At 44.2% G+C, this 27,855-nt stretch overlaps 1 protein-coding gene across 14 annotated transcripts in view; it reads left to right on the top strand.

The window, feature by feature from the left end:
• The window catches only part of zmiz1a (zinc finger, MIZ-type containing 1a), a 375,723-nt gene that overhangs the window by 299,400 nt on the left and 48,468 nt on the right, over positions 1 to 27,855 (top strand). The window contains exon 1 of one of the 14 annotated variants that reach the window (XM_067972514.1): positions 2,464 to 2,572. The exons of the other annotated variants lie outside the window; for them this stretch is intronic. The gene's annotated coding sequence lies outside the window, so the exon portion shown is untranslated. Of the gene's footprint in view, positions 1 to 2,463; positions 2,573 to 27,855 lie in introns of those variants that run through there. 14 annotated transcript variants of the gene reach the window in all.

The following is a 27,855-nucleotide window of genomic DNA, read 5'->3' as shown; positions in this document are numbered from 1 at the left end:
ATGAGATAAATGACCAGATCATCTGTTTCAGGTGTTGGTTGAAGGATAAATATTGGTGTGTGTTTATTGCAAACTTGCAGCTGATGTGCTTCGGGGAGCCCGGTACAAAAAGCCTGCTGCTCACAGGTTTAATCCCCACTCTGTACTGAGTCAACTGATCGCCAATAGGCTGGCAGCAATGACTACAATGGCTTCATCACCCCTGGCTTAAAGGGGAAGAACAAAAATCAATCAGGGTTCCCACTCCTGATTGCCGTCCAGAAACTTGTGATGGACATTGCACCTGTGGGCTTTGGATGATGGCGGACATCATATTCGGGTTCAGAGGTGATGCCACCTGCAGTTGAATAGCTTGCTGTCACATTGACCGGGAATACCCTCCCAGTGGGTCAGAACGTCCACCCGCCTCTCTGACACCACCAAATTGGCTGGGTTGGGATTCCTGCCAAAAACAGGAAGCCTGCCATTGCCTAGCCCCCAAATCCCGATGGTGCTGCTTCTTCCCCATGGTGGCCCCTGGGGAGTGGCAGTTTGTGGGGCTGATGCAAGGGAAATCTTCCGGGGATGCGGACCCCGGTCCTGCCGTTATTTGCATTCGGGTGGGTGGTGGGGGGAAGAGGGTTCAGTAGTTGTCCCAGCAGGGGCAGGGCGAGGGAATTCCTGGTCGAGGGCAGCAAGGTGGAAGTTGGCCCGACTGCCCGAATTTTTCCATCAGGAAGAATGATCATTTGGATGAGATACCAGAAGATACCACAAATTCTGCTCGGAGGAGAAGAGGAATGAAATTAGGGATGAAATTGGGAATAGTTTTTTTAAAAAGGTCTTGATTTGCTTTGCAATTTTTTTTTAAGAAGCATAGAATCATACAGCACAGAAGGAGGCCATTTGGCCCATCATGCCTGTGCCAGCTCTTGGAAAGAGCTAGCCGATTAATCCCACTCCCCTGCTTTTTTTCCATAGCCCTGCAACCTATACAATTTGCAATCTATTGTCCAGAGGTTCCCATCAGGCTAGCCTAAACAGTTTGGGAAAAACGTCAGCATGCATGCCAGACAGGTAATTTATTGCCTTCCCTGCGCCTGAACTGATTTGGGGCGAGTCTACAATATAAACCCCCAAGGGAGTTCATTCCATTTAGGTTGCATTGACCCACAGTGAGTCTGATCATGCACGGCTAGCAGTTTAAATGGAGAATTGGTTTAACCCTGACTTTTTTCCGTAACATTGTGTACTATCATAGGTTCAAACAGCACATCCAGGTCAGAGCAACCCAATACTATCAGACACTGGGATCCTGTTCTATGTGTTTGGTACAGACTTAGAAACAACAAGTTCCTTATCAGTCTCAAAGGGAACATTGGAACAGGAGTAGGCCATTCTGCCCCTCGAGCCTGTTCCGCCATTTAATTAGATCAAGGCTGATCTGTATCTTAACTCCATCCACCCGCCTTGGTTCCATAATCTTTGATACCCTTGCCTAACAAAAATCTATCAATCTCAGTTTTGACATTTTCAATTGACCCCCAGCCTCAACAGCTTTTTGGGGGAGAGAGTTCCAGGTTTCCACTACTCAGGACCCGGAGTAGTTGTGTCAACACAGATTGAGAAGGGAATGAATTCAGATTCAGTTTTAAGTTTGTTTTGCTCCACTTCATATCTGCTGAATAAAGGACGGTCTACTTGCAACTTATGGAATTGGAAAAGACCTTATCTTAAAAGGACTTGAAGCATAAATCTTTCAAAGAAAATTGAATGTTAAACCGGACTTGACAGCAAAGACTTTCAGTGGATTGGAAGGTGGATTTGAACATTACCTGTTGCGGTTTTCTGTGAACTGTTGCAAGGTTTACTTGTCCAATGTTGTACCCGTTTTGCCCATATTTCCAAGTAGTTCATGTGGTCCATCTATCACTCTTTCCTAACCCTGCACCAGCTAGGACTGACCTGGGGAATGAAGAGAGCTCCGGTACAAATCTCCCACCTGTTGGGAAGTCCCCTGTATTTCCCGTGTAGTACATGTGCACTGTGCCATTTCCAAATGGCTGCTGTGAAGGTGGGAAACGAGCACAATTAACAAGGGTAGAAATATCAGTGGGTGAAAAAAAAAAATCATTTGCGGCACATGAAGCACCTGGCAACTGTTAAATTTGGACCCAATCTCTTTCCTTCCTGCCTGATCTGCCTCTCCAAGTATGTCTGCTTTCTCACAGAGTCAATTGAATACCATCAGGAAGCAGGTCTCTCCCCGAAACTGATTTGTTCCCTAAAGTAAGAACAGACTGGTTTCACATTGCAGAGGAAGTGGGAAAGCGAATCAGAAGCAGAGCAGACAAGGAGAGAGAGTCAAATCGTCAAGAAGAGACTGAGTGTGGGAGGGAATTCGGCATCAGAAGATGATGGGGTGTGGCAGAGGGGAGGATTTAATTGAGAAGTAAGCTTTCACCAACAATTATTTTGGAGCCTGGGGTAGTGGACATGGAGGAAAAAGGGGTGAAAGAGACAAAACAAGAAATGGCCAAAAAGGAGAGGAAGCTCGAGTAGAAAAGAGAAGCAAAGGTCTGGAACAAGAGAGGTAATGTGATTTGGCAATAAGTTATAAAGCTCCAGCTCCATTTCGGAAGTGTATATGAAGGGTACTCCCAAGGGAATTAGTTGGTAAATGCACTGCCCAGTGTGGATCCACACCCCAGCGTGAGTCAGCGGTCTCGGGAGCTGAGAGGGGAAAGCTGAAGGACAAGAAATGAAAATCCTTTATGTAATACAAAAAGTAATGTGTGGGAACAGTTGAGTTGTCTCAGTGCTGCTTTCTTTTGGTCGATTCATACTTGCGCACAAACAGGGAAGTAATAACACATTTCCAGATAGGGACATGAGGCAGGTGCACCAGCATAATCGTCTCTGCCCCATTTTCACCATTGTCTCACATTGAACAATGAAAATTCTGAACACAACCTAGTTTGTTTCCATGTTCTGTGTAGGAGGAGCTGCAGTCCCCTTGGTGGTTTTGATGTGTGGCCACAACATGGGCCACTGAAAATGTTACTCACCATTTTGCTGGTGCTGACAGCTCTCTGTATTAATATTGCCTATTGCCCAGTCTGGTCGTTCAGGTGAGCAAGGCACGGAAGCAAGCTTTTTGGTCTCAGGAGAATGGGACGTCGCTTGATTGAGTCGCATCTCTTTTTGGACATGAAGCTGTTTTATTTTTGATAATGGGACAATGTATTGCTGTCCTGGCTGAAGGATGTAAAGGAGTGAGCAATTACACTGCTCGCTCCTTGGTAAAATTTTGGTCCGTATTCAGGGTTTCAGTCGATCATGGTCAAACTCTGCAGTGTTCTGGTCAGACCACACCTTGAGTACTGTATCGAGTTCTGGTTGCTGAGAAACAAGAGTGGAATTCAAGTGCTGGAGGCAGTGCAGCGAAGGGCTAGGAGGCTGATCCCTTTTGCCAGGGGTCTGAGTTATGAGAAAAGACTGGAGAGACTTGGGCTTTTTAGCCTGAAAAGGAGGCGTCTGAGAGGTGACCTCATAGAGCTATATAATGTGGTAAATGATATTTACCAGAGGCGACATGAGGAAACATTTGTGTACGCAGCAAGTTTTAAAGATCTGGAATGCGCTGCCTGAAAGGGTGGGAGAAGCAGATTCAATAATAACTTCCAAAAGGGAATTGGATAAGTACTTGAAGGGAAAAAATTACAGGGCTATGGGGAAAGAGCAGGGGAGGGGGACTAAATGGATGGCTCTTTCAAAGAACTGGCATAGGCACAATGGGCTGAATAGCCTCCTCCTGTTCTCTACCTACTATGATACTATGATATGGAAAAGGTCAATTTTCACTACTTCAAATTAAGGTGTGGGAATGGGACAAGGGAGCACAGGTTCAAACTAGTAAAAGGTAACTTTAGGACTGCTATCTGAAGATTCTTCTTCACACAGACTTATCAACACTTGGAATGGAATGGTGAAAATTCTGGATTTATTTAAGAAACAATTAAGTGCTGCACTGGGGGAGTGTAGGGTTGTCCTGGATAGATGAATTAAGATGGGCCGAATGGCCGCTTCATCCATGAGGATCTTGTGAAAGAAATAAAAAGAATTTGCATTTTTTACAAGTAGATTACAAATGGAAGACATCTCTCTTTTGCATATTGTTCTTTCAGTTGCTTAACTCCCAGCCTCTCAATATTATGACGACGAAAACTTGCATTTTTCTCGTGTCTTTAACGTAGAACAAAGACCCCAAGACACTTCACCGAGGCATGGTGAAAAGACTATGCTGAGCTGAAGAGAAGGAGAAGAGGACGGGCGACCCAGAGCTTAGCCAGAGAGCTGGGTTTTAAATAGGAAGAGATTTGAGATGGAGGGGCGGAGGGGTTTGGGAAGGAATTCCAGAGACTGTATGCGTACAAATGTTCCAGAGTTTTGACATTTTATTTCATAATGCTTTATTTTTGGGTTACTAATGTAACTCATTAACTTAATGTAAGATGTGCACCGTTCAATGTGCTTTAATAACAATTGGTCTCATTGTTCACGTCCTGGTACTGTAGTAGGTCTTAAAACAGACTAACGTTAACAATATTATTGAGAGGCCGAGGTAATACACTGAAGTATAGTACGTAATCATGGTGTGCTCTTGATTTGTAATCTTCTGGTGTAGTGGTGCTTCAGTCTACTGCAACCCTGAATAGGGACCAGAATTCTAAAGAGCAGTGCTGCTAAAATGGTGTCTTAGTGTATTGTTTCTTTTATATATTTAAAAAAAAAAGAAATTACAAGTCCTCCTTTTACATCAAAATGGATAATTTAAATCCGTGTAATTATGATTTCTATAATGGTGTTTTCATGCAAAACTGTTCAAGTCTTTTGAGGTGATAATACTTCTATGCGTAAACATTGGGCTCTAGGATTCTGTCTGTCGGGGAACAACCCCGTGTATGGCTCGTCCATTTTTACACTCCAAGTTAGGAGCCAACCTGCACTGTTAATACGAAGACCCAGAGGAAAATGTGTGGGATCGTTTTGCTTCATCTCCTTGACTCCTAGCAGTGGCCTGAATCATAGAATCACCTTTTTATGAGCCAGGATGGTTAAGACTAAAGAGCCAACAGAAGGAGACTCATGTGTGTAGTTAGCTTCACTCCTTGAGTCTGTAAATGCCGTTATTAATCCGAGGGAGAGGCAAGCTGTGGATCATTTTCATCACCGTGCTGTCAAATATTTAGCAAACCACATTTTGTATTAGCGCAGAAGATAGCTATTCGGCCCATCGTATCTTAACTGATGCTAGCTTTTCGTGGGAGCTATCTACTCTAGCCCTATTCCTCAACCCATTTAGTATTTTTCTTCCTTATTGTGATTCAGTAGCCACTTTCGCTAATTTATTCCATATTCTGATAACTTTTTGCATGAAAAGATTTCTTTTAAGCTCCCTCTTCATGCTTCTGAGTATTAATCCCTAAATTATGCTTCCTTGTCGATTCACTGACCAGTGGAAATAACTGTTTACCCTTTCCACCCTTTTCAGAATTTTGAACATTCACCGTAACTGCTCCAGTGAATACTGCCCCATGCCCTTTCACCCCTGTTATAGTGACTCTATGCTGAACCTTCTCCACAATTCCTATATTCTTTGCATGTTGGGGAGCCCAATACTGTACAGAGTAACCCCAGCCTTTTCCAAACGTTTTCATGAAAACAGTGCTTCTTTAAAAAGGATTGCCTGCTTTTACGGATTGGCAGATATGAATTCTGGTCAGCCATGCAGCACTGATCAAAATTCTTGTTGGAATTGTCACCTCCCAATGCACAGTCTAGGTCACGTGCGGAGTAGATGTGAAATCAATTCAGCTTAAAAGAGACAGGCAGTGGACAGAATTTTCAGTGTTCCCCAGCTTTACTTAAAAAGCAACACAAAACAAAATCTCCCTCCTTTCCCATGTTTTCAACTGCTTGCAAAGGACCCGCCTGTTAAAATCTTCTTCATCGATATTGATGCCCCTCCTTAACAGATCCAATTGCAGGCACACTTGGGCAGGGTGAGAAAGGAGGCCTTCCCTCCTAAATAAAATGAGCAAGCTCACCCTTCCAACATGTGTGGGGACTCAAACTCTGGCAATGTCCTTGGGCTGACCCATCCGTAAGACTCCCATTTAGTAACTTACACAGATACTGAATGCAGATGCGCATAGAACACATGTGAAGGGCTAACATTTAGCAGAGATCAACCATGTTGATTCTACATAATTGTCCTGGTTTTTCGAACTGGCAGGTGGTGTGTGTGGCGTGACGTTGCAGCGAGGAGGAGAAAAAAGGATAGATAGAATTTCCCATTCGTTCCCACTGTGCAGAATCCCCTATTTACCAGTCCACTTCCCCTTGATTTTTGTGGTCACAATGTTGCATGCTGCATAAGGACAAGAAGCGAGCTGGTTAAAAGTGTGACTCACACCATTAGAACATTCTGTAACATTCATTATAATTGGAACTCGGGTTTCAGACGAAACTGGTAAAACCCTACCCAGTACATTTTGAAGTTGGTGTTTATGTTGAAAAAAAACTGCTGAAACAACAGAAGTTACAGAAAAGCAAACCAAATATTCTCACCGGGAGCTCTCTCCATAAGTTCGTCAGTCTGATGTGTTAAAAAAAATCCCACTGCTACAATTGCACTGGGAATCTGGTGGTCCAGAGGTTTGATATGATGGGAGTTCCTTTTCACTTTTCCCCAATTTTGACTTGGAGGAGTTGCGGGGGGGGAATTAAAATGCCAAAAAACACTAAATTGGATGAACCTGAGAGGTTACTTAAAATGAACACTGAAAACTGGAACACCGAGCAGACAGGCTATTTTCAAACTATTGTAAGAGTGTGATGATAGTCAGGCCTATTTCTTTTTATTATTATGCGTTCATGGGATGTGGGCGTCGCTGGCGAGGCCGGCATTTATTGCCCATCCCTAATTGCCCTCGAGAAGGTGGTGGTGAGCCGCCTTCTTGAACCGCTGCAGTCCATGTGGTGAAGGTTCTCCCACAGTACTGTTAGGAAGGGAGTTCCAGGATTTTGACCCAGCGGCGATGAAGGAACGGCGATATATTTCCAAGTCGGGATGGTGTGTGACTTGGAGGGGAATGTGCAGGTGGTGTTGTTCCCATGTGCCTGCTGCCCTTGTCCTTCTAGGTGGTAGAGGTCGCAGGTTTGGGAGGTGCTGTCGAAGAAGCCTTGGCGAGTTGCTGCAGTGCATCCTGTGAATGGTACACACTGCAGCCACAGTGCGCCGGTGGTGAAGGGAGTGAATGTTTAGGGTGGTGGATGGGTTGCCAATCAAGCGGGCTGCTTTGTCCTAGATGGTGTCGAGCTTCTTGATTGTTGTTGGAGCTGCACTCATGCAGGCAAGTGGAGAGTATTCCATCACACTCCTGACTTGTGCCTTGTAGATGGTGGAAAGGCTTTGGGGAGTCAGGAGGTGAGTCACTCGCCGTAGAATACCCAGCCTCTGACCTGCTCTTGTAGCCACAGTATTTATGTGGCTGGTCCAGTTAAGTTTCTGGTCAATGGTGACCCCCAGGATGTTAATTGTGGGGGATTCGGCGATGGTAATGCCATTGAATGTCGAGGGGAAGTGGTCAGACTCTCTCTTGTTGGAGATGGTCATTGCCTGGCACTTGTCTGGCGCGAATGTTACTTGCCACTTGAACTTAGGAACTCGCATGGTACTATTCCTGATCTGATAAGTTAGTTCTGATAAGAACATAAGCTTTCAACATAAATTAGGCGTGGCCCCATTGATTCATCACCTCTCTGAAGCTGCTTTTATATTGTCCTTTGGCTGCTGGTCGTCCATAGCCTGGGGTTCCTGCATTGAAGCTCAATGTGCCAGATTGTGTTGGACGAGTTAGACATCATGGTGTCGTCACATATATGCCCCCCTGATCCATATACATTTCGCTGCGGGATGACATCAGGAGTTGATGCCCCAGGAAAATTGTTGTGCGCATGTGTAAAGGCTAGTCGGCCGTGCACATGTGTTACCCTCCCAAGGTGTCAGCCGTTGCTCAGTGATTCGCGCTCTCTGAGTCAGAAGGATGTGGGTTCGAGCTCCACTCCAGGGAATTGAGCTCATAATCCTGGCTGTCACCTCAGTGCAGTACTGAGGGGAGTGCTGCACTGTCGGAGGTGCCGACTTTAGAACGAGCCGTTAAACCGTCTGCCCTCTCAAGTGGACTCAAAAGATCCCATGGCATTTATCGAAGAAGAGCAGGTGAGTTCTCCTCGGTGTCCTGTCCAATATTTATCCCTCAACCAACATCACTTAAACCGATTTTGTGGTCGTTTATCACATTGTTGTTTGTGGGAGCTTGCTGTGCGCAAATTGGCTGCCGCGTTTCCTACATTACAACAGTGACTATACTTCAAAAGTACTTAATTGGCTGTAAAGAGTTTTGGGATGTCCTGAGATTGTGAAAGGTACTATAAATGTGAGTTCTTTCTTAATCCGGCTCTTGGAAGACTGACTGGGCCAATTAAAAGCAAGTTTGCGGAAAGTGTTCTTCAAAAACCTGACCGACAATGTAAAAAGCACGTTATTTACACCAGTCAGTTTGCTAATCTTCCAAAGGAGATCTGATTGAAACAGAATGTTTCACAATTACCCATGTTTTTTTTAAACAAAAGATAGTTTATGTAAAAACCACACATTGTAAGCAGACAATTGACTTTGGTTACATAACATAATAGACGCTGTTCTGTACGCAATTCTCCATTACATCATCCAGCATATCGACGTTTAAAATTCCCAGACATGCTTTGGGCTTGTTTCAAAGCAAAAGCATCAGGTATTGGTGCACTCCAGAGCTATACGTTACTACAACAACAACTTGTATTTAGATAGCGCCTTTAATGTAATAGAATGTCCCAAGGCACTTCATAGGAGCGATTATCAAACAAAATTTGACACCGAGCCACTTAAGGAGATATTAGGACAGGTGACCAAAGAGGTAGGTTTTAAGGAGCAACCTTCAAGGAGGAGAGAGAGGCGGAGAGTTTTAGGGAGGGAATTGCAGAGCTTTGGAGCCGAGAGAGCTGAAGGCATGGCCGCCAATGGTGGAGCGATGAAAATCGGGGAGAGATCGTGGCCAGAGAGAGCTGAACTGAGTCTGAGCAATTGACCCTGGTCTCTAATCGTTAGACCCGTTAAATCCGGTCAGTCCCGTGGGATCACGGTACGGCTGAGGTCGTCGTCTCGTGGGCCCACCAGCTGCGAGTAGTTTCTTGCACGTTGAAATGAATTGGTTGGGGTGTGTGGGGGGGGTGGCGAGGAACTGGTGGGTTGAAGAGCACATGAGCGGAGAACCTCGGCCTGTATCTTAGAAGACTGAATTGTTTGGGGAGGGGGGAGAAATGTTTTTGTTTGAATCGAGTTGCTGAACGGCTAGAATGAAGTTGCAGAATCATACAGCACAGAAGGAGGCCTTTCGGCCCATCGTGTCTGTGCCGGCTCCTTGAAAGAGCTCTCCAATTAGTCCCACTCTCCAGCTCATTCCTCGTAGCCCTGCAAATTTTTCCTTTTCAAGTATATATCGAATTCCCTTATGAAAGTTACTATTGAATCTCCTTTCACCGAGTGCATTCCAGAGTGTCGTACAGAGATGAGCAAACCGACACTCTTTTATTCACAGTCTCAAGAAGTCCCGATTCAAACTGCAGCACGATCTTTTCGAGCAGACTCGTTCGTTGCAGCTTTGTCAAGATTTAGTTGCACCAAGTGGATCAAGTTTCTCCTCGATGGAAAGCCAAGAATACGTCATGCTGTCCTCTTGCAAAATGCAGATTTCAACATTGCAAGTCACAGAGTCAGTTCAAGAAGAATCCGAGGCAGGAAAAGGGGCTTTTCTTTGGTGAGCTGAGACTACACCAAGTGTCCGATGACATGCAGAGAGTTAAGTGACTGCTACCACAGTCATACCACTGAGATGAAAAACATTAACAGGAAATAAAATGTTCAGACCATGACAGAAGCTTGTGGGCAGTGATTCAGGTCTGTGGGATGCTTAGTACTTCATAAATGTCATCTATATTCAAATCCTAACACTCTTCAATTTTTTAAGCCACTGGGCTGGAGACACCCTGGATGACAGTCGTTGTACTTTTTTCTCCCAGTTACGAGCAAATCTAAGGACAGGCAATTGGGATGACTATTGAGGGTATTTTGAGTTTGAAGCCATGATAAAAATAATCAGCCAAAGACTTGTATCGACAATTAAGGCTGACGTCTGAGCCTTTTACTATTGAGAAGGACATTCTCACATCACTATGGCTTAAGGACAACGCCAAGGCTTAAAAGAATAGGAGAGGAGATGATTGAAGTAATGGTTAGATGATGTTACGGTTGGTTTTTAAAAAGAAATGTTGCAGCAGGTTTTGCAGTTCTGGAGACCTAGAATGGAATGGAAGTAGAAGATGTGATAATCTCTATGGCAACATAGTGAGAAGGCTGGAAAGAGTAGAGTATATCTGGATACCATGAGGATCGGGAAAGGTAAGTTCAGAGGAGCACTTGCTGTGGTAGAATTGATAAAATAGAGACACAAACGGTTGCCACAGAGAGAGAGGTTGAAGGTTAGAGGTGAAAGAAGGATTGCCTATCAGTTTTTCCTTCCAAACCACCAACTACTGGATGCATGTCGCCACAACAAGATCAAAAGCACCAGGAAACATGAATGACTATTTACACTTGAGGGGCAGGCACTGTCAGATCCAATATGGACACATCTGATGTTCTTTGGAAGTTGGCCCAAACCAGTCAAATTAGGATTAACTTTGGGTTTTAAAATTTAGCGTGGTTGGGCACTCGATCCTAATTGGTATCGCTCAGTCGCTTAGGCATCCCACGTTGCCGTTGATCAACTTGATCGCGTCTCAGTGCACCAAATATTGCTTTGTTTTGTTTAGTGGGTCTGTCATGTTGCTTTCTCTGCTTGAATAGAGCATGGGTTTCTGACATGTGGTGGGAGCACCAGTTTTGTGTTCACTTAGGATGTTTAGCTGTCCGTCTGCTGTCAGAGGAGTGGGAAAGTGGAAGAAAATGTGCTGTTTGATAGTTGTTGATCCATAGTGTCTGACCTTCAATTGTCCTTCCTATTTCTAACTGTCTCCAGACTGGCAGACACTCACCATTAATTACTGAATGCTTGTAAAATTACTTGTTGTGATCTGCAACAGCTTTTTAGGAAGAAAACCAATTAAACTTGAACATGGTGAAGGGCGGTGGGGGGGGGTTGAAATCACCAGCAGACTGCTTGAGAGATGAACTCATACGTTCTGTGTTTTTCTGTTGCACTTGTATCTTGCTGGAAAAAGGTTAACCATTTTTGTGATTCTTCAGCTTTCAACTTGCCTTTGTTTCATAAGAGGTTAACTTACTGTGTGACAAGACTTGATGGTTGTGTTGGATGATGCTGGCAACATAAGGGTGCGGCACATTGCAATTCCCCGAGCCACTGAGTGCTCGGACGTGGGTTCCTGGCTGTCGTTCTTCACACATCGAGTCCCTGATTGAAATGGGCCATTGTAATGGCGTAACAAGTTTGAGTGGACGAGCAAAAAGGGCAGGGAGAAAAATAAAATTGTAAAATGCTAGTCGATCGCGTGTGGCGTTGACTACAGGGAGCGCAGACCAAGTGTATATTCAAGTGAAAAGGGATTAAAGGGTAAAGGAATAATTAAACCAGGGCGTCCAGACTCAATTCAGGCTCCATTTTAGAGTCATAATTCTGTCATTTTTTTATGTTATATTTACAGAACTTTCAGCAATTTTGGAAGCAGAGAAGTAGAGTTGGTTGCAACTCTACTTTGTATCTGCAGTACAGACTGAGGAGCTGGGCGATGCAAAACTGAGGCAACACAGTGCTACAACTGATAGTTGTGACAAGTTTAAATGGACAGTTTTTGTCCTAATGGTGGATAACAACAACTTGCATTTATATAGAGCTTTAACGTAGTAAAACATCTCAAGGCACTTCACAGGAGCGTTATCAGACAAAATTTGACACCGAGCCACATAAAGAGGTATTAGGACAGGTGACCAAAAGCTTGGTCAAAGAGGTAGGTTTTAAGGAGTGTCTTTCGGAGGAGAGAGAGATAGAGAGGCGGAGAGGTTTAGGGAGGGAATTCCAGAGCTTTGGGCCTGGGTAGCTGAAAGCACGGCCGCCAAAGGTGGAGCAGTTAAAATCGGGGATGTGCAAGAGGCAAGAATTGGAGGGGCGCAGAGATCTTGGAGGGCTGGAGGAGAAAGGGAGGGGTGAAGCCATGGAGGGATTTGAAAACAAGGATGAGAATTTTAAAATCGAGGCGTTCCCGGACCGGGAGCCATTGCAGGTCAGCGAAAACAGAGGTGATGGGTGAACGGGACTTGGTGTGAATTAGGATATGAGCAGCAGAGTTTTGGATGAGCTCAAGTTTATGGGGGACAGACATTTACAATGGAAAAATTAACACAGAAAGTGCGTGTATGCACAAGATTTTTAATACAGAGATGGTGAAAGAAAATTGGGTGTAATCAAAATCCTAATAGGTTTGAAGATCCTAAGTGTTTGCAGAGTGATATAGAGAAGTTGCTGATTATATTAGCATTGATCCAGCTGGTAAATTAATTTTATGAAGAAATTTACTGGAAACCAAAATGTTCCGACAGATAATGTCCCACCTGCAGTCTCTGACTGGTGTGTACCTCTGGGAGGGAGTTTCCAAATCTTCTCCTGCCCAACGGCCCGTTTTGTGTTTGTTTTTTTCGTGTGAGATGTGAAAATTTCTCTCCCAACTGGCTAATTCTACTATAATAACACTATACCAAACTATATGCAGGTTGCAAAGGTTAATGGCTGCATTGTTAGGTTTATAAAGAGTAAATTGGATTACTCCTCCTCTTTCCCCTCCTCCCCTTCTGAGCCATCTGTCGCCCCCTGACTGAAAGGTTGCGCTGACATAAACTGTAAATGTGAAATACTCAGCAGGTCCGTCAAAACCTGTAAAAAGAAATGACAAGTTAACATTTTGGGCTGTGGACCCTTCGTTCGAACTGGGCAAAGTCCTGCTAAACGGGTCCACACCCAAACCATTAACCTGCCTTCTCTTTAGAGATGGCGATGGGCATCCAGTGTAGTTCTAGTATTTTCTGCCTTCACCCCAGACCTCTCTGGAAGATTTCCCGTGACCCACCTTCTCTCCAGCAACGTTCACAGGTAGTCTGACTGAGATCAGAAATTCACCAGTTATCCTAACACCTCTTAGGACCTCAAGACATCGCACAGCAGTTCACACAACAACAGCTTGCATTTATATAGCGCCTTTAACGTAGTAAAATGTAGAAAATTCATTCACAACCAATGAATTCCTTTTTTTTTTGAAGTGTCGGCACTTGTATTGCACAGAAAGGCAACTACCAATTTGCACACAGCAAGATCCCACAAACATCAATGAGATAAATCACTGTTTTATCCATTGCTCCTGTAGGCTCGATAAGGAAACCTTCGGCCTCCCCTGCCCCGGGCTTCCCTCCTGACCCCAACTCCCAACCAGTTACCCGATTGCCGGGGACCGTTCCTTCGGGTCCTCCTGCTGCCCAAAATCCCACTCCTGCCTGCCGGCCAACGAGCGATTTCCCCCGGTCCACCTCTGTCCCTGCTCGCACTACCCCCGCCGGGTGTTCAAATCGGACCACCAAAGCAAAGGCCATGTAAGAGCCTTTGTACAGATTCAGCCTCTTGAAATATATCCATACGACTGCATGAATAAAGCCAGTATCATTAAGGTTTAATTGTAACCGCTGTCTAAAATTCAGTGCTGCAGTCTCCAGCTTGCAGAGAAATTGCACGTCACTACATCCCTGTGATGAGAGCCCACCCAATTAGCTCAGGTTCGCTGTGTCAGGTACTCAGAGGCACCATATGCTGCATTAGGTAAAGAGACAGGTGTGCACAAGCCAGGCCAGATGTGGTAGTTTTGTAAGTGGAAAGGACGAGGGTGGGTAATGGAAAGTCTGAGGACGTTTAAATGGGAACCAGATACAATAATTAGGGCTTTTGAGTGGAGCCATGTTCGCCTTGTTGTCATGGATGGGGGCGCTCAGTCATGCATGTGCTATGGTTGATGCTCTTTACAATTGCACTGCTCCTTTGTGACGCAAAGTACAGACTGATCAGGGAACACGAATTGCCACATCTGCCCCGAGTGCACAATGCCCCTTCCCAATGCTGTTTGTACTTTTGTTGTTGAAGCTCTCTGGTCCTGAGCCGCCTTAGTAGCTACAACTCCAGAGTAATTAGACTCCTGACTGAGAGGCCAGAGATCTGCCGCACGTGCTTCCTCGGGAGGGTAGTTAGTTCTGTTAGTCTTGGCTGCGCTCACATGTGCGTTGAAGAGAAGATCTGGCTGAGGGCAAATTCGCTCAAGCATGCCTCCCAGTGGACCCAGTAAAAGAGCAGCATTAACAACACTGTCTACTCTGTAGTATTGTTCATTCTTCCTAATAGAAGCGGAAAGGAAAAGGAGTTTGTGCAGTTTAGATCCACAAATTACTTGATGAATGATGCAGTGTTTGGTCATATTTCTCTTGACGATTTGTGTTCAGTAAGTTTTATTTTAATTTTCCTGTAGAAAATCCTATGGATTATTTTTTTTCTTGCCAGTTTCTCCCCCCTCAGCCCCTGCAGATTGGTTGATTCTTTCCTGAGATACGGCATTGCTGAGCTACGGTTCCATGTGTGCAGGTTGACTCTTCTAAGTGGCCGTCATTCACGCGTGAGCCTTAACGGTGTATGTCGTCAGGCTAGTTGACCGTGGCTGGCATCACAAAACAAGCCTGACCGTTTCCTTGCCTGGAGTCCACCAATGAGTACATCACTGGACAGCAGTTAGCAACATGGACACACTCCGCCCTCCCCTTGAAGCCAGGGGCACTCGTAGAACTAATAATTGCAGATCCCCGACTGAGATCAGCCAGCGCTGGTGGAAATTGTGAATTTGTAAGGTCCCAATTTTATATAAAAGCACAGAGAGTAACAGCTAGTCAAGGACTAAATAAGAAAAGGGCTTTGTGTATGGCTGCTAGTTTCTGTAGTTCAGATTGTGTCTTTGAACAGTTGTACACAAAAAAGTTTGTTGTCTCAAATCTAATTAACATCACTACAGTTTGAAAGACGCGATGGGTTTTTAACATTGTGAAACTTAGTATCTTATATAAAAAAAAGGTACTTGCATTGCAGGATTTAGCATCATTGTACTTCAAAAAGATATGTATCATTCAGGATTTTTAGTCCTATTGTATTTGTGTAACTTGCTGCACAATACTGTGGGAGCTTCCCTTTGAAGAATGATCCTGACACATGAACCTTAAATGCAACCATTGTTGACATCTTCGCTGATGTTTTTTGAAATTTCACATCAGAGAGGTTATGGATATAAGTTCTGTTCCTCTGCTGCGTAGTTCGTACTGGGTTTTCTGACCCTGATCTCCAAAATGCAAGCACGTTCTGCCTTTCTGTGAAACTCCCCACGTGAAGGATACAGCATGAGGCATGAGTCTGAATCCAAATATTCTAGAGGACGGACAAGTTCACATTTCATTCCACTGCATTTAAGACTCTGTTAATTCTAAGGTGCCACTACATTTCTGCACCAGTAGGTGTGAGAACAGTTAACTCCCAGAATTACCCTTCGTGTTTATGCGTCAGAATGTTGTGCTCTGTGGTATTTATCTAACTTCAATTCCCTATCCTATGCTTCTGTGTGCTCTTTAAATTGCAAATAAATATGATAATCAATCTTAGCCTGTAAAAGCTCCAATTTGAGTAATGATTTAATTGCTTACTGAAGTAACTGAGAAATGTAGGTCACAAAGTCCATTGTGCAGTTTACTGCAATTGGAATAATTGTTAGCTTTGGGTTGCAGAATGGCTGCAAGGGCAAGCTGCAAGAAGACAGTCTCACGCATTGTCAACAACTTGGTTTGCTGACAGAACTTCTGTGAAGTCATTAAGAAAAGAAATGGTTCCTTTTTTTTAAGAAAAATTGTAACACGAGGGGTTGAATCATAACTCACTCCTGGGACTTTCCTGATGTGTATGGTCCATCTACTCACTGGACAAACTCATTGAACAGTCAGATGAATCTGTGTTAAATATATTAATTGCATCATGAGCATAGTCACTGGGGGAGAAGTGGGGGGTGTCCCAGCAAGTTTTCTTGGCATGAGTTACGTTTCCCTCTCCATACTGCTGCAAATCCCTCCCCCGTGATTGACACCACTCTATAACCTAGATGCACATCTTCAAGTAAGCGTGTATACCAGAAAAGAGATTACAGTTTCATCAGTTCAGTGAAAGTGTAAGAAGATAAAACTTGGGCAGTTGCCCTTTACTTGGGAGTTTAATCTGAAGGTAAAAATCTGATTGTTTCCCCACTTAAGAATTAACCCAAGATTCCAGCACCCTGCTGGGCCTCCACTAATGTTGCTCTGAGGCGATTACTGAGGCGGTGTCTGAGAACAGCTCGTGAGTAACTATCCTGCCCTTTTCTTCTCCCTTCCTGACCTGCACTCGGCCATTCCGCATGTTGGCATGGCAGAGATCAGGACCTGAATTAACTGGGAGTTCAGAGATGTGTCCCTGTACCATGAGACCCAGATTGACCTTTCTTCATTTCTGAGGCAATCACTATGTATTGGTGCCTGTGACCAGCTCTGTGCACCTTTCAACTCCGGCTCAGAAAAAATGGTTTTCTTTTAAGGCTATTTCCTGATGAAATGTTGTGAATAGGACGCAAAACTGAATAGTTTTGTGTAAAGGGAAACCATCTCGTACTATAGAGATGGGCCTTCCTAGTTTTTCTTGTTCTGTTTTATTCTTTAGCTTGTCTCTCTCATATCAACCTCCAATGATATATATAATATGATGATATAAATCTTGAATACTCTCGTGTCTTCCCATGCAGGCAGATTTGCCCATAGAGTGTCGGCAAAGATGAACTTTGTCCTCTGTTGTTCACTTTTTGATGTTTAGCTGTGGTTTAGAAAGTTCTGTTCGTTTCCTTATTTAGTCTTGGCCTCCATAAGGGAACATTCCCTCTCGGTAAAGTAAACAGGATTTGCGTAGCTCACTTGGAAATGTTGCTCCTCTTTGTCTTTTGCCAAACATTATGTAAAAAGTTCAAATTTGTTGCTCAGCACTTGGAAAAACAGAATTGACTTAACTTGCTGAATAACTTAATGAATTTATTTTTTCCTAATGGAAATTTACTTTCACTTAACTAAATTGATCTACAGTTTCATAGAATATTAATGATGAGGCAATAAGACAGAACATCCTGTGCTCTCTCCCTTTATTTTATTTTTATATATATCTCTTTCTTGCTCTCGCTCTCTCACGCTCTTGTGCTTCATGTGCTCACTCACCCACATGTTTCAATCAGTGTGGTCAATTGTTGCAGAATACCCTCATAACACTGCTGTGTCCTTAAAAAGGTGGAACTGTTTTCTCAAAGTGCCAGGCAGTTGCACTTAGTATTGGTGCTGCAGGTAGTCAGCTAGCATAGTCCAGTGTGCCATGGAACAGTGGGATGCAACTGGGATAATATGCCTGTGAAGTGTCTCAAAGGGGGAGTTGCTGCTCCCAGGCACATTTTTTGAGGGGGAAGGCAAGGGAAGAGGCAGAGAGCGGAAGGCTCGAAGGAGGGAAAATCACCAGCTGACCCAACCATAGCACATCTTCATTCTTTTTTCTCCTTTCGTCCCCTTCTCTCCTGAAGGCAGTGACTTATACCGAGGCGCAGTTTGATGTGCCTTCACGTTTCTCAGCTAAGTACCTGTTCTTTATCTTTGAACCGTGACAGTAATTGTTGGCAGGATCTTGGACTGCAGGAGACCCCACAGCTGAGCTTGTTCCTCTCCTCACCTGACGTGCAGACAAGCGCGCTATTGAGGAGAGATCGCTGGATAGTGATTTGGAGCAGGAAACGCTGCTGGTTCATTTTTCTCCCCTCCCAAACCCAGAGACCAATTGTAGCACTCCTACTGCTGTCCTGGCTGGAGTTCGCAAATTCAGTACAGACTGTGAATTGAAGCAGGGACCTTCCGATCTGTATGAGTCAGCACTATGTTTGGTGCTTAATTTACATCTTAATGGCCATTTGCCAACTGACTTCAGTCAAGCCCTTAAGAGGGGATAAATGTAACGAACCTATCTGTAACTTATGCGTACACTTATCGGTCACACATTGGGTGCCACATGCTGTCGAATGCAAATTTCTGCGTTGGAAAATACATTTTTAAAGAAATGCCAGCAGTCATTTACATTGTGCAGAAAAATCTCTCCAGATTACGAGAGCGAGTGGCCATCTCAAAACAAAGTCAAGGTTCTGGCTCCAGCCTGAACAGCAAACAAATCTTTGAATGAACTCAACCAATAATTACTTGGTATCATTAGATTTTGTCACCTTTCAGGGACACGCAGCTACACTTCAGCAACAGAATAATAAACCTCCTTTCACACAATATAATGTTCCTGCCCTTGTAAATCAGCACATATTCTGACTCACTGAGCAGCACCACGGGAGGTGAGTAAATTTTGTGTCTGGCAGCTGTCACACTTCAGACGTCATGTTTCAAAGTGTCAAAAGTATAGAAAGTCAGGCAGTTATTTCATGCTGGTTTCTTCTGTCCTGGAGCTGGGAAATTTACAAGCACCTGCCAACTAATATCATTAACTTATTGTCCTCTGCGTATGCCCATTTACAGCCGTGAGACTGTGGGGCATTAAAGAGAAAGGCCAGGTTGTATTCAACACTTTAGAAGCTGATTTACAGGGTATTGCGATTCTGCTGTTATAAAACAGCGTAGCATCTGACTTAACATGAGCAATGGCATGGGAGATCTGCTAATAGATTTAAAAATCACAAGTGCTGGGTTTGTTTGTAAAACGCAGACATTAAGGGGTGGTACTTTTTTAATTCAACCATGGTGGAAGGGAGGGGAATTTCTTGCAAAATTACACTCGCGTTTGAAAACCTTTCGGTTCCTTTTCGATTATCGTTCTTTGTCAAACCATCTTCGGGATTATTCAGTAACCATCCACAAAGCATTATTCAGTTGAAGTGTTCTAACCTCTCTGACTCCAAAGTTAATGATGTGCTAAACCCAGCAGCCAAATATTGATATCAGAGCTCTGCTGACTTGACCTGGCATTAGATGCACACAGAAGATTTATGAAGAGAATCAGCTCTGTACATTTAGGTTGGGAGAGATGGAACACCATACAGTCCAGTCTTCATAAACCTCAAGCTAATTTGCCAAGACATTTGATGCTTGGGTCAGGGCTTTTGACCTGCAATTATACAGTGGAAATCTATGGTGGGATCATTTGTCCAAAATCCATTGTAGCCCATTTCCTGGTGCTTCCTTTGTTCCTTTTAGAATTGGCTGGTGTTTAAACTCAAGTGAGTGAAGAACATCACAAATGCAAGTCTGGAATGTGTTTTATCTTTCTCGAGGCTTTCCAAAAAAAAAATGCTGCAAACAAATCGGTTTTCGACGCTGTGCACGCAGCCCTACCCTTCCTGTTATTCTGCTGCAGGATTTTATTTACTGGTCTTTTTTCAATCAGTCCTCCCAGGGAAGCTCTTCAGTGTCTCCTACCTTCGAGCAACAAATGAAATTTGAATCCCAGTCCAAATTTAGCGTCCCTATTCCCATCCTATCTGTCCTGTGTTCGGGAGCGGTCAGCAAATCCAGTCTGATGTATGTTTTCACGCATGTAACCGAGGCTGTTTTTTTTTAAATCAGTGCTTTCAAGAACACTAGTACTTGAACAGAAATCTTGACTGAGCTATGAGTGTTGAATTGCCCTCTGGGGGAAGATGAGAGTTTTAATATCAGTTGACTAGATTGACATTCAGGTCTCCTAACCAGGAAATCTCCACATCCATCCAAGTGTAGATTTGACCATTTTTGGAACACCTCCCATCAGAGGGAGTGAGTGGGGTTTGATTATTCACTCCAATTATTGAGTGTTTGCCCTGACTCCTTATTCTGAAAGCTGCCCGCTTAAGTTTTCCTGCAGTTTTTTTTAGTGTTTCCGTAGTTCCTTTTCATGTCCTCCTACCTCTGTGAAATGCCTTGGGGGGTTTTTCTCTGTTAAAGGCTCCATATAAATACAATATGCTGAATAATAATGAGGTTGTAAAACACACTCAACAGTAATTCCACCCCCTCCCCATAGCTGTTCTGCACTGAAAATAAATTGAAGTTGAAACGCATTTTAAGCAGCAGTTAAGTCTCAGACACAGTTGTTGCCTGGAAATTATGCTTTACGTCCCCAATGTAAATTCAGTTTATGAGGCCTTTCTGCACCTGAGCATTGCCTGCATCTTGTTATTCCTCTTTGAAGAAAAATAACTTGTGTTTATACAGTTCCATATCATGTCCTCGTACTTCTGCGAAATGCCTTGGGGCATTTAAGGCACCATATAAATACAATTTGTTATTGTCCCAAAGCACTTTACAACCAATGAATTACTTTTGAAGTGTTATGTCGGCGAAGGAAGCCGAGTGAATGGACACATTTCCCATTTACAGATAAATGAAAGGGGGGACATTTAATGAAACAGACTGAGCTGCGGTCTCCTTCTAGATGCTTATGATAGGAATAGTATTTGAGTAATTTTCTACCATTGGTAACTTCTCCTGATGCACAATGGCTCTGCAATTCAGATTTGTTTTGGTACAAATAAACTGACTGAGAACAACAACTTCCATTTATGTAGCACCTTCAACGTAGTAAAACGTCCCAAGGCGCTTCACAGGAGCGATTATCAAATAAAATTTGACACCAAGCCACATGAGATATTAGGACAAGCTTGGTCAAAGAGGTAGGTTTTAAGGAGCGTCTTAGAGGAGAGAGAGGTGGAGAGGTTTAGGGAGGGAATTCAAGAGCTTAGGGAACAAGTTATATGGCTCTCGTGAGCATATTGTGATAAAGAGTTTGATTTACATGGGTTCTGATAGTTCTTGGCAAAGGAAAATCAATTCAGTTGTAAATTTGGGCTCCTCCATGGAAATCGGTGGCAGTTTAAGAGGTCGTTGCTTAATATTAACTGCTGTAATTGGGCTTGCTGGTTCTAGGGCCACTGGCTCCCATTACATTGCTCTCCTGGCTAACGGTAATCCAGGAGAGACCAGTGTTCATGTTCCAGCTTCCCATGTTTACGTTACTACAACAGGTTCCCATCTCCCAACAGTAGAATCGTAGATACGTATTTTCGGGGGTTGGGAGCCAACTTTTGCAATGTAAACATGGGAACCAAAGCATGACCATAACCCTCCAACAACATGAACAAAACAAGTAAACTATTTTAATATTGGTTTATGCCATGCTAATACCACCCACACCCAAACACAGGTCTTGCACAGCCGGTGGCGATCCTAAAGTAAACTTGCCAGATTTTCTGAATATAAAAGCAACTAATGGGATGCTGCTTTTTAAAACTGCACTAGACTAGTGCCAGTGTGGCTGGTTTCTGAAACACTAAGTTTCGCCCAACTGGTTGGAACACTGGAGCTCACTAAGACTGGCAGTCTGAAAGACCCACTGGAAATGGGCACGGGCGCAGGTCTTTTGCAATGTGAAAGCAGTCTGAAAGTGCCTTTATAAAACTGAATAAAAGAGGCAGGAGGGGGAGGGAAACAACAGATAGAAGTCAAGTTGAGGTTGCTGATTCCTGTCAGAGGGTGGCAGTTAGTGAGTTTAGTAGGCAGCAAACAGAAAGCTGGTAGAATATTGCTGTGTGATACATGGAGGTCAACTCAATTCAGGCAGTGGAAAAACATTCACACAAAATGGCTGTGTAAACAAGTGGTGAAGGGCAATGAAATGGCTTGAAAAACACCAAAAGAAATAAGAGATCTCAATAATTATCTGTGTATTAATTAAACGTCCTCATCACAGCCCAAAGTGTCTCACAGCCAATGAAGTCAATCGAAACTGGGTGCAGATCCAATGAAAGGTCTCCGCCTGGAACGTCTTTTCTCTAAAAACATATGCCGATCGGCCTGCTGTGTATTTCTAGCGTTTGCTGATTTGTTCCTTTTTATTTGGTTGGCTGATGAGGCATTTCTATTCGTTTGTGTGCAATGTTATACAGCATGACGCAGCCACCCAGCAATACTTGCAGTTTGAAAATTAACTGACTATAAAAGAAGGTTACCCACAGCCTCAAGAAAAGAAGGCCGAGGCCCCCCCTCCCTTCGCTACCTGGTCTTGTTACCGGAAGATTCTGCTTGTCCTCGGTCCACATTGTGACCTCTGCCCCTGTGAATTTTACCTGCCGTCATTTGTCAGCTACCATTCTTTTTCTTCTCTTGGTTGCCTTTAATTGCCTTTATTTCATGTTCGAGAGCTGTGCTAGTGGTACCAATTCCTGAGGCGCGGGTCTCACTTAGCAGATCCCGGCAAGTTTACTTTCGGGTGAGACCCCCCACCCATTAGGAGCCCAGCCTCACAAACACGGGCCTCCCAACAATATAAGAGCAGCTTTTGTTGGTACAACCTAGAAGAACCCACGAGTACAGTGCCTGTTTGCTCAGCTCTCGACCCCCCCCACCACCACCTCCCCCACGCCCCCCCCCCCCCCCAAGGTCCGATGTGGGCCAAGTGCTCTTTTCGCATGAAGTCATTGTGAAACAAAGTTTCCATGTTTCTGTTGGAGCTCATTGCCAACAGAGAGAATGAAGGAAAAGAAGGATAAAGTTTATAGTTTAGCGCTCCGGGCGTGAAACTGCATCCACCAGGGGCGAACATCACGGAAAAGTGACCACGAAGCTGTTGGTTTGTCATAAAAACCCAACTGGTTCACTAATGTCCTTTAGGGCTGAAAACCTGCCGTCCTTATCCAGTTTGGCCTATATGTGACTCCAGTCCCACACCAACATAGTTGACTCTTAGCTGCCCTCTGAAGTGGCCCACCAACGCCTGCTCAGGACAACTGGGGATGGGCAATAAATGCCGGCCTTGCTCGTGACACACCCACATCCTGAGAATGAATTCTCAAAACATTACACAGCCTGTGATTTTCCATCCACTAAATCCAGGAATGCTGTAGTTAGCACTTATAGATGAGCTATTAAAATTTTATTTTCAGTGGCACCATTTTAGGGAGAAATATCTTGTGGGGTTGGGGGGGGGGGGCGGAGATTGGCGGAGATGATAGCCAGTAAAGAAGGAAAGAACTTGCATTTAACAACCTCAGGATGTCTCTTGCGTTTCACGGCCCATGAAGTACTTTGGAAGTGTAGTCACTGTTGCAATTCTGTCAAATGTAACAGAAAGAACAAGGAGAAAGTGGGGATGTGGAGTGCTGCATGAAATATGCCGAGAATGTAGTGCCTGAGAGGAGTGCCTCTGCGTAGATGTGTAAACCTGAGAGTAATCACAGTGGTAATACCTGGTACGTTATACCTGGGTGTGGCTTGTACCTGTTGTGGTTTCTGTAAATTGATTGAGATGTTCCTTGTCTGGGCCTGACTGACATTTACAACTTGCCAGTCCACATCAGTTTTGGAACCTTCAGTCCTCCGTGTAAATCTTCAATGCCCAGGTCTCTGGCACAGGGGAGCTCCCGGTCCCTGCCCCCATCTCAAAGGTGCAACTGAGTGGCACTGCCACTTGGAACACAATTTCTATCAGGAAAACAAAAAAAAAATGATGCAAGGAAGTATCAGTTGATTAAATGTGATCCTACGGCTTATTCCCCCTGTGGGAATAGGTGTGATGGGTTCCATGTTTGAGCTTGATTGGCATATACCGTTCATTGGGCTGCATTGGGTTTGCAACCTTCAATCCCATCAGTGGAACGCAAAAACTCAGATACCCCAACCTTCCGTTGACGTTATTTGCCATCTCTGGTTCGTTGTCTATTTTTTGGGAGAAGAGAAGGCGATTTGAGGATCTTGTGCAATGTTCAGGCAACAACGAGGAGGAGACAGAATTGCCATTGAAACATTTCTTCACACGGGTTGTGGAAAACGTGGAACACAAAACGCCTCAGAAGATCAGATGAAGAATCAATTGAAATGTTTAAGGAGGAGACAGATAATGTGTGGGAAGTCAAGACATTAAGAGATGAGGGAAAAGGACATGGAATTGGGATTTAAAAGATCAAGTGCTACCCTGACTAAAGGGCACAGCAGATTCGATGGGCCAAATGGCTCTGTAAAGTTGTGATGTGGAGATGCCGGTGATGGACTGGGGTTGACAATTGTAAACAATTTTACAACACCAAGTTATAGTCCAGCAATTTTATTTTAAATTCACAAGCTTTCGGAGGCTTCCTCCTTCCTCAGGTAAATTTACCTGAGGAAGGAGGAAGCCTCTGTAAAGTTGGCATCACCATCCAGTGTAACTAACTGCCAGGGTGTACATCCCCAATAGGTAGACTTGCTGAGTTTTACCATATTACATTTTCACAATTAGCTCTTGACATTTAATGGAGAACTTGTTTTTTTTTAACTCAAGGAGTGCAAAAGGGCCTTAAGCATTGAATGTGATACAGTACTTGGAACTGCGTGGTGCTTTTAAAAAAAAAGTTCACTTTCCCTCAGTTCTGGCATGTTATGTGGATGATCCGGAAAGTAGTGGAGTATTTAGAAGACACTGTTTGCTCTTGCTGGATAATGACACACGGATGTAGCACTGACACTGATGTATCTTAAAGTTCCTTGGAAGTGCTCCCACTTGCTGGCTTGTCCCAAAGTGATTTTGCTGTGTCTGGTCTACTTGAGAGTAAATATTTAGTCGCGATGTCTGGAGTGTGTCGAAGCACTTCAAAAGCAGTATCACGCAGTGAGTGTAGTATTTTACAAAATTTCTATCTTCTGTCCCTGTCATCCTTCATGGAGCCATAGCCATTCTCAAAGACTGATGTTGCTTATTTGGTTAAAGACGTTTCTTGCAGTGTTAGCAGGTTGTTGCACTATTTTCTTCCTTTTTTTAAAAAAAAGTTATCTTCTCTGACAGAAATTTTGCTCCTGTGTACAGTGTTACTGGCGCTCCCTGCTGTGCCAAGGAGTGGCAGGGTACAGGTTTCTGCAATGCCCCACACAGTGAGGTCGAGCCTCAACCATGCGTTTAGGGTGCAGGGAGGGTGGGGTTGAGGTGCCGAGCAGAAGCCAGAAATTTCTCTGCACCATGGCACACCTCCTAGTGACGAGTTACAGAGCAATATGGAGGGGCCAGCCTGCCCTCTTTATGAGGGAGTGTTGATCTAATGATACTGAGTTGAGAAAGTACAAAGCAGCTTTAGAGAGAAAAAAAATCCTTTACTTTTTACAGTTGTGTTCATTGGACATCTTTTGAGATCCATCCTTCCATGACACACATAGTCTTGGAGACAGTTCCTGTGCTTTTTTTCATTTTTCTTCCTCACCAAAAAAGCTCCCTCCCCTCCGCTCCTGACAGCACTGATTTCCAGTAGGGTTACAGTTCCTCATGTGCGCTCCCATATCTCCTCCAAGTAGCCAGTATTCATGCCAAAACCTCCACAATGAGTGTCTAACACTAATGGTCTTCAAGGTTTTCTTTTCCTTGGGTACAAAAGCTCTATTCTCCACAAAAACCTGTATTACCACACCTGTTACACTATCAGTACTTTTCTGTAACATGATACCAGAGGTGTTTTTCCTCCTCTTCAAGCATAGGAATAAAGTAGGCCATTCGGATTGTTGAGCCTGCTCTAGTGCCTTGTTAGTCATGGCAGTGCTATCCTTTTAATCCCCATTTTCTGTATCCCTTACTCCCTAAGTGCATAGGAACAGGAGTAGGCCATTCAGCCCCTCAAGCCATTCAGTAAGATAGAATCATAGAAGTTTACAACATGGAAACAGGCCCTTCGGCCCAACATGTCCATGTCGCCCAGTTTATACCACTAAGCTAGTCCCAATTGCCTGCACTTGGCCCATATCCCTCTATACCCATCTTACCCATGTAACTGTCCAAATGCTTTTTAAAAGACAAAATTGTACCCGCCTCTACTACTGCCTCTGGCAGCTCGTTCCAGACACTCACCACCCTTTGAGTGAAAAAATTGCCCCTCTGGACCCTTTTGTATCTCTCCCCTCTCACCTTAAATCTATGCCCTCTCGTTATAGACTCCCCTACCTTTGGGAAAAGATTTTGACTATCGACCTTATCTATGCCCCTCATTATTTTATAGACTTCTATAAGATCACACCTTAACCTCCTACTCTCCAGGGAAAAAAGTCCCAGTCTATCCAACCTCTCCCTATAAGTCAAACCATCAAGTCCCGGTAGCATCCTAGTAAATCTTTTCTGATGATGGCTGATCTGTACCTCGAGCCCATTTACCCGCCTTTGCGCCATATCCCTGGATACCCTGCCCGAACAAAAATCTTATCGATCAAAAGCAAAATACTGCGGATACTGGAAATCTGAAATAAAAACAGAAAATGCTGGAAATACTCAGCAAGTCAGGCAGCATCTGTGGAGAAAGAAACAGAGTTAGCGTTTCAGGTCGAAGACCGTTTGTCAGGAGTGGAAGATGTTCAAAAGAGTTAACTGTTTTTAAGCAATTAGAGCCAGGCAAAGCGGGGGAGGAAGGGGAACAGGGGGTGGGGGAGAGAAAGAACAAAAGTGAGGGTCTGTGATAGGGTGGAGGGCAGGAGTAATTAAATGACAAAAGAGATGATAGTGCAAGACAAGGAAGGTGGTAATGGGACAAGTAAAGAAACAAAAGATGGGTCGAGAGGAGCTGTAAATGGCAACAGTAGACCAGCAGCTGAAATTTTTTAAAAATTCGTTCATGGGATGTGGGCGTCGCTGGCGAGGCTGGCATTTATTGCCCATCCCTAATTACCCTCGAGAAGGTGATGGTGAGCTGCCGCCTTGAACCGCTGCAGTCCGTGTGGTGACGGTTCTCCCACAGTGCTGTTAGGAAGGGAGTTCCAGGATTTATCTATTGATAATCTATTGATCTCAGTCTTGAAAGCTTCATTTGACCCCCAGCATCCACAGCCTTTTTGAGGGAGAGAGTTCCAGATTTCCATTACCCTTTGTGTGAAGGAGTGGTGTAGAATGACGTGTTGTGAAGTAAGTATCTTGCTCCCTTTTTAAACACCTTGATTGACGTTGCGTCTATGGCCTTTTGGGACAGCGTGTTCCGCATTCTCTCGAGCCTTCGCGTGAAGACGTTTTTCCTGAATTCATTTTGAACCAGCTTAGCTAAGTTCCAAGATCATACCCCCTCATTCTGGATTCCCCAATAGAGGGAGGAGGAGTCCCGATCTCCCCTGTTGATTCCTTTGTATTATTTTAATCACTTCAAGCACATTTGATGGGCCATTTTTGTTGTAACCTATTTCTTGACAAATCTCTTGATCAGATAGTGATGGTGTTCAGCTCCTACACATACTTAACAATAAATGTAAGCTGTCGAATGAGATGTGTTGTGAAGTTTTTTTATGTCCATCTAAGTGCTCATTTGTAGGCATTTATTCAGTTATTCATTCTTTTTGATGCACTCAAGTACTCGGCAGCGATTCTGCTGGCTGCCGCGTTCTCTTTTTGACAGCCTGTATTTTTTTTTACCTGGTCCAAATGCTTGTTTTGTTCTGTGTTTTTCTCCCCTCCTCCTCTTCCCCCCCCCCCCCCCCCCCGCCCCCCCACTGAAGGCTGGAGTCCAGGTCCGTGGGCGTATTACGCCCTCTGATGTCTCGCTCATGTGGGTGAGTCTAGACGGCAAGTATCCGTAGACATCGCAGCCGAGCCTGAACCTGTCCCCACTTGACACCCA

The sequence above is a fragment of the Heptranchias perlo genome, chromosome 36, assembly GCF_035084215.1.
Source record: "Heptranchias perlo isolate sHepPer1 chromosome 36, sHepPer1.hap1, whole genome shotgun sequence".
NCBI classification, from domain to species: Eukaryota; Metazoa; Chordata; class Chondrichthyes; order Hexanchiformes; family Hexanchidae; genus Heptranchias; species Heptranchias perlo.
Note: the sequence above shows the minus strand (reverse complement) of the source record. Positions and strands in the feature narration are given on the sequence as shown.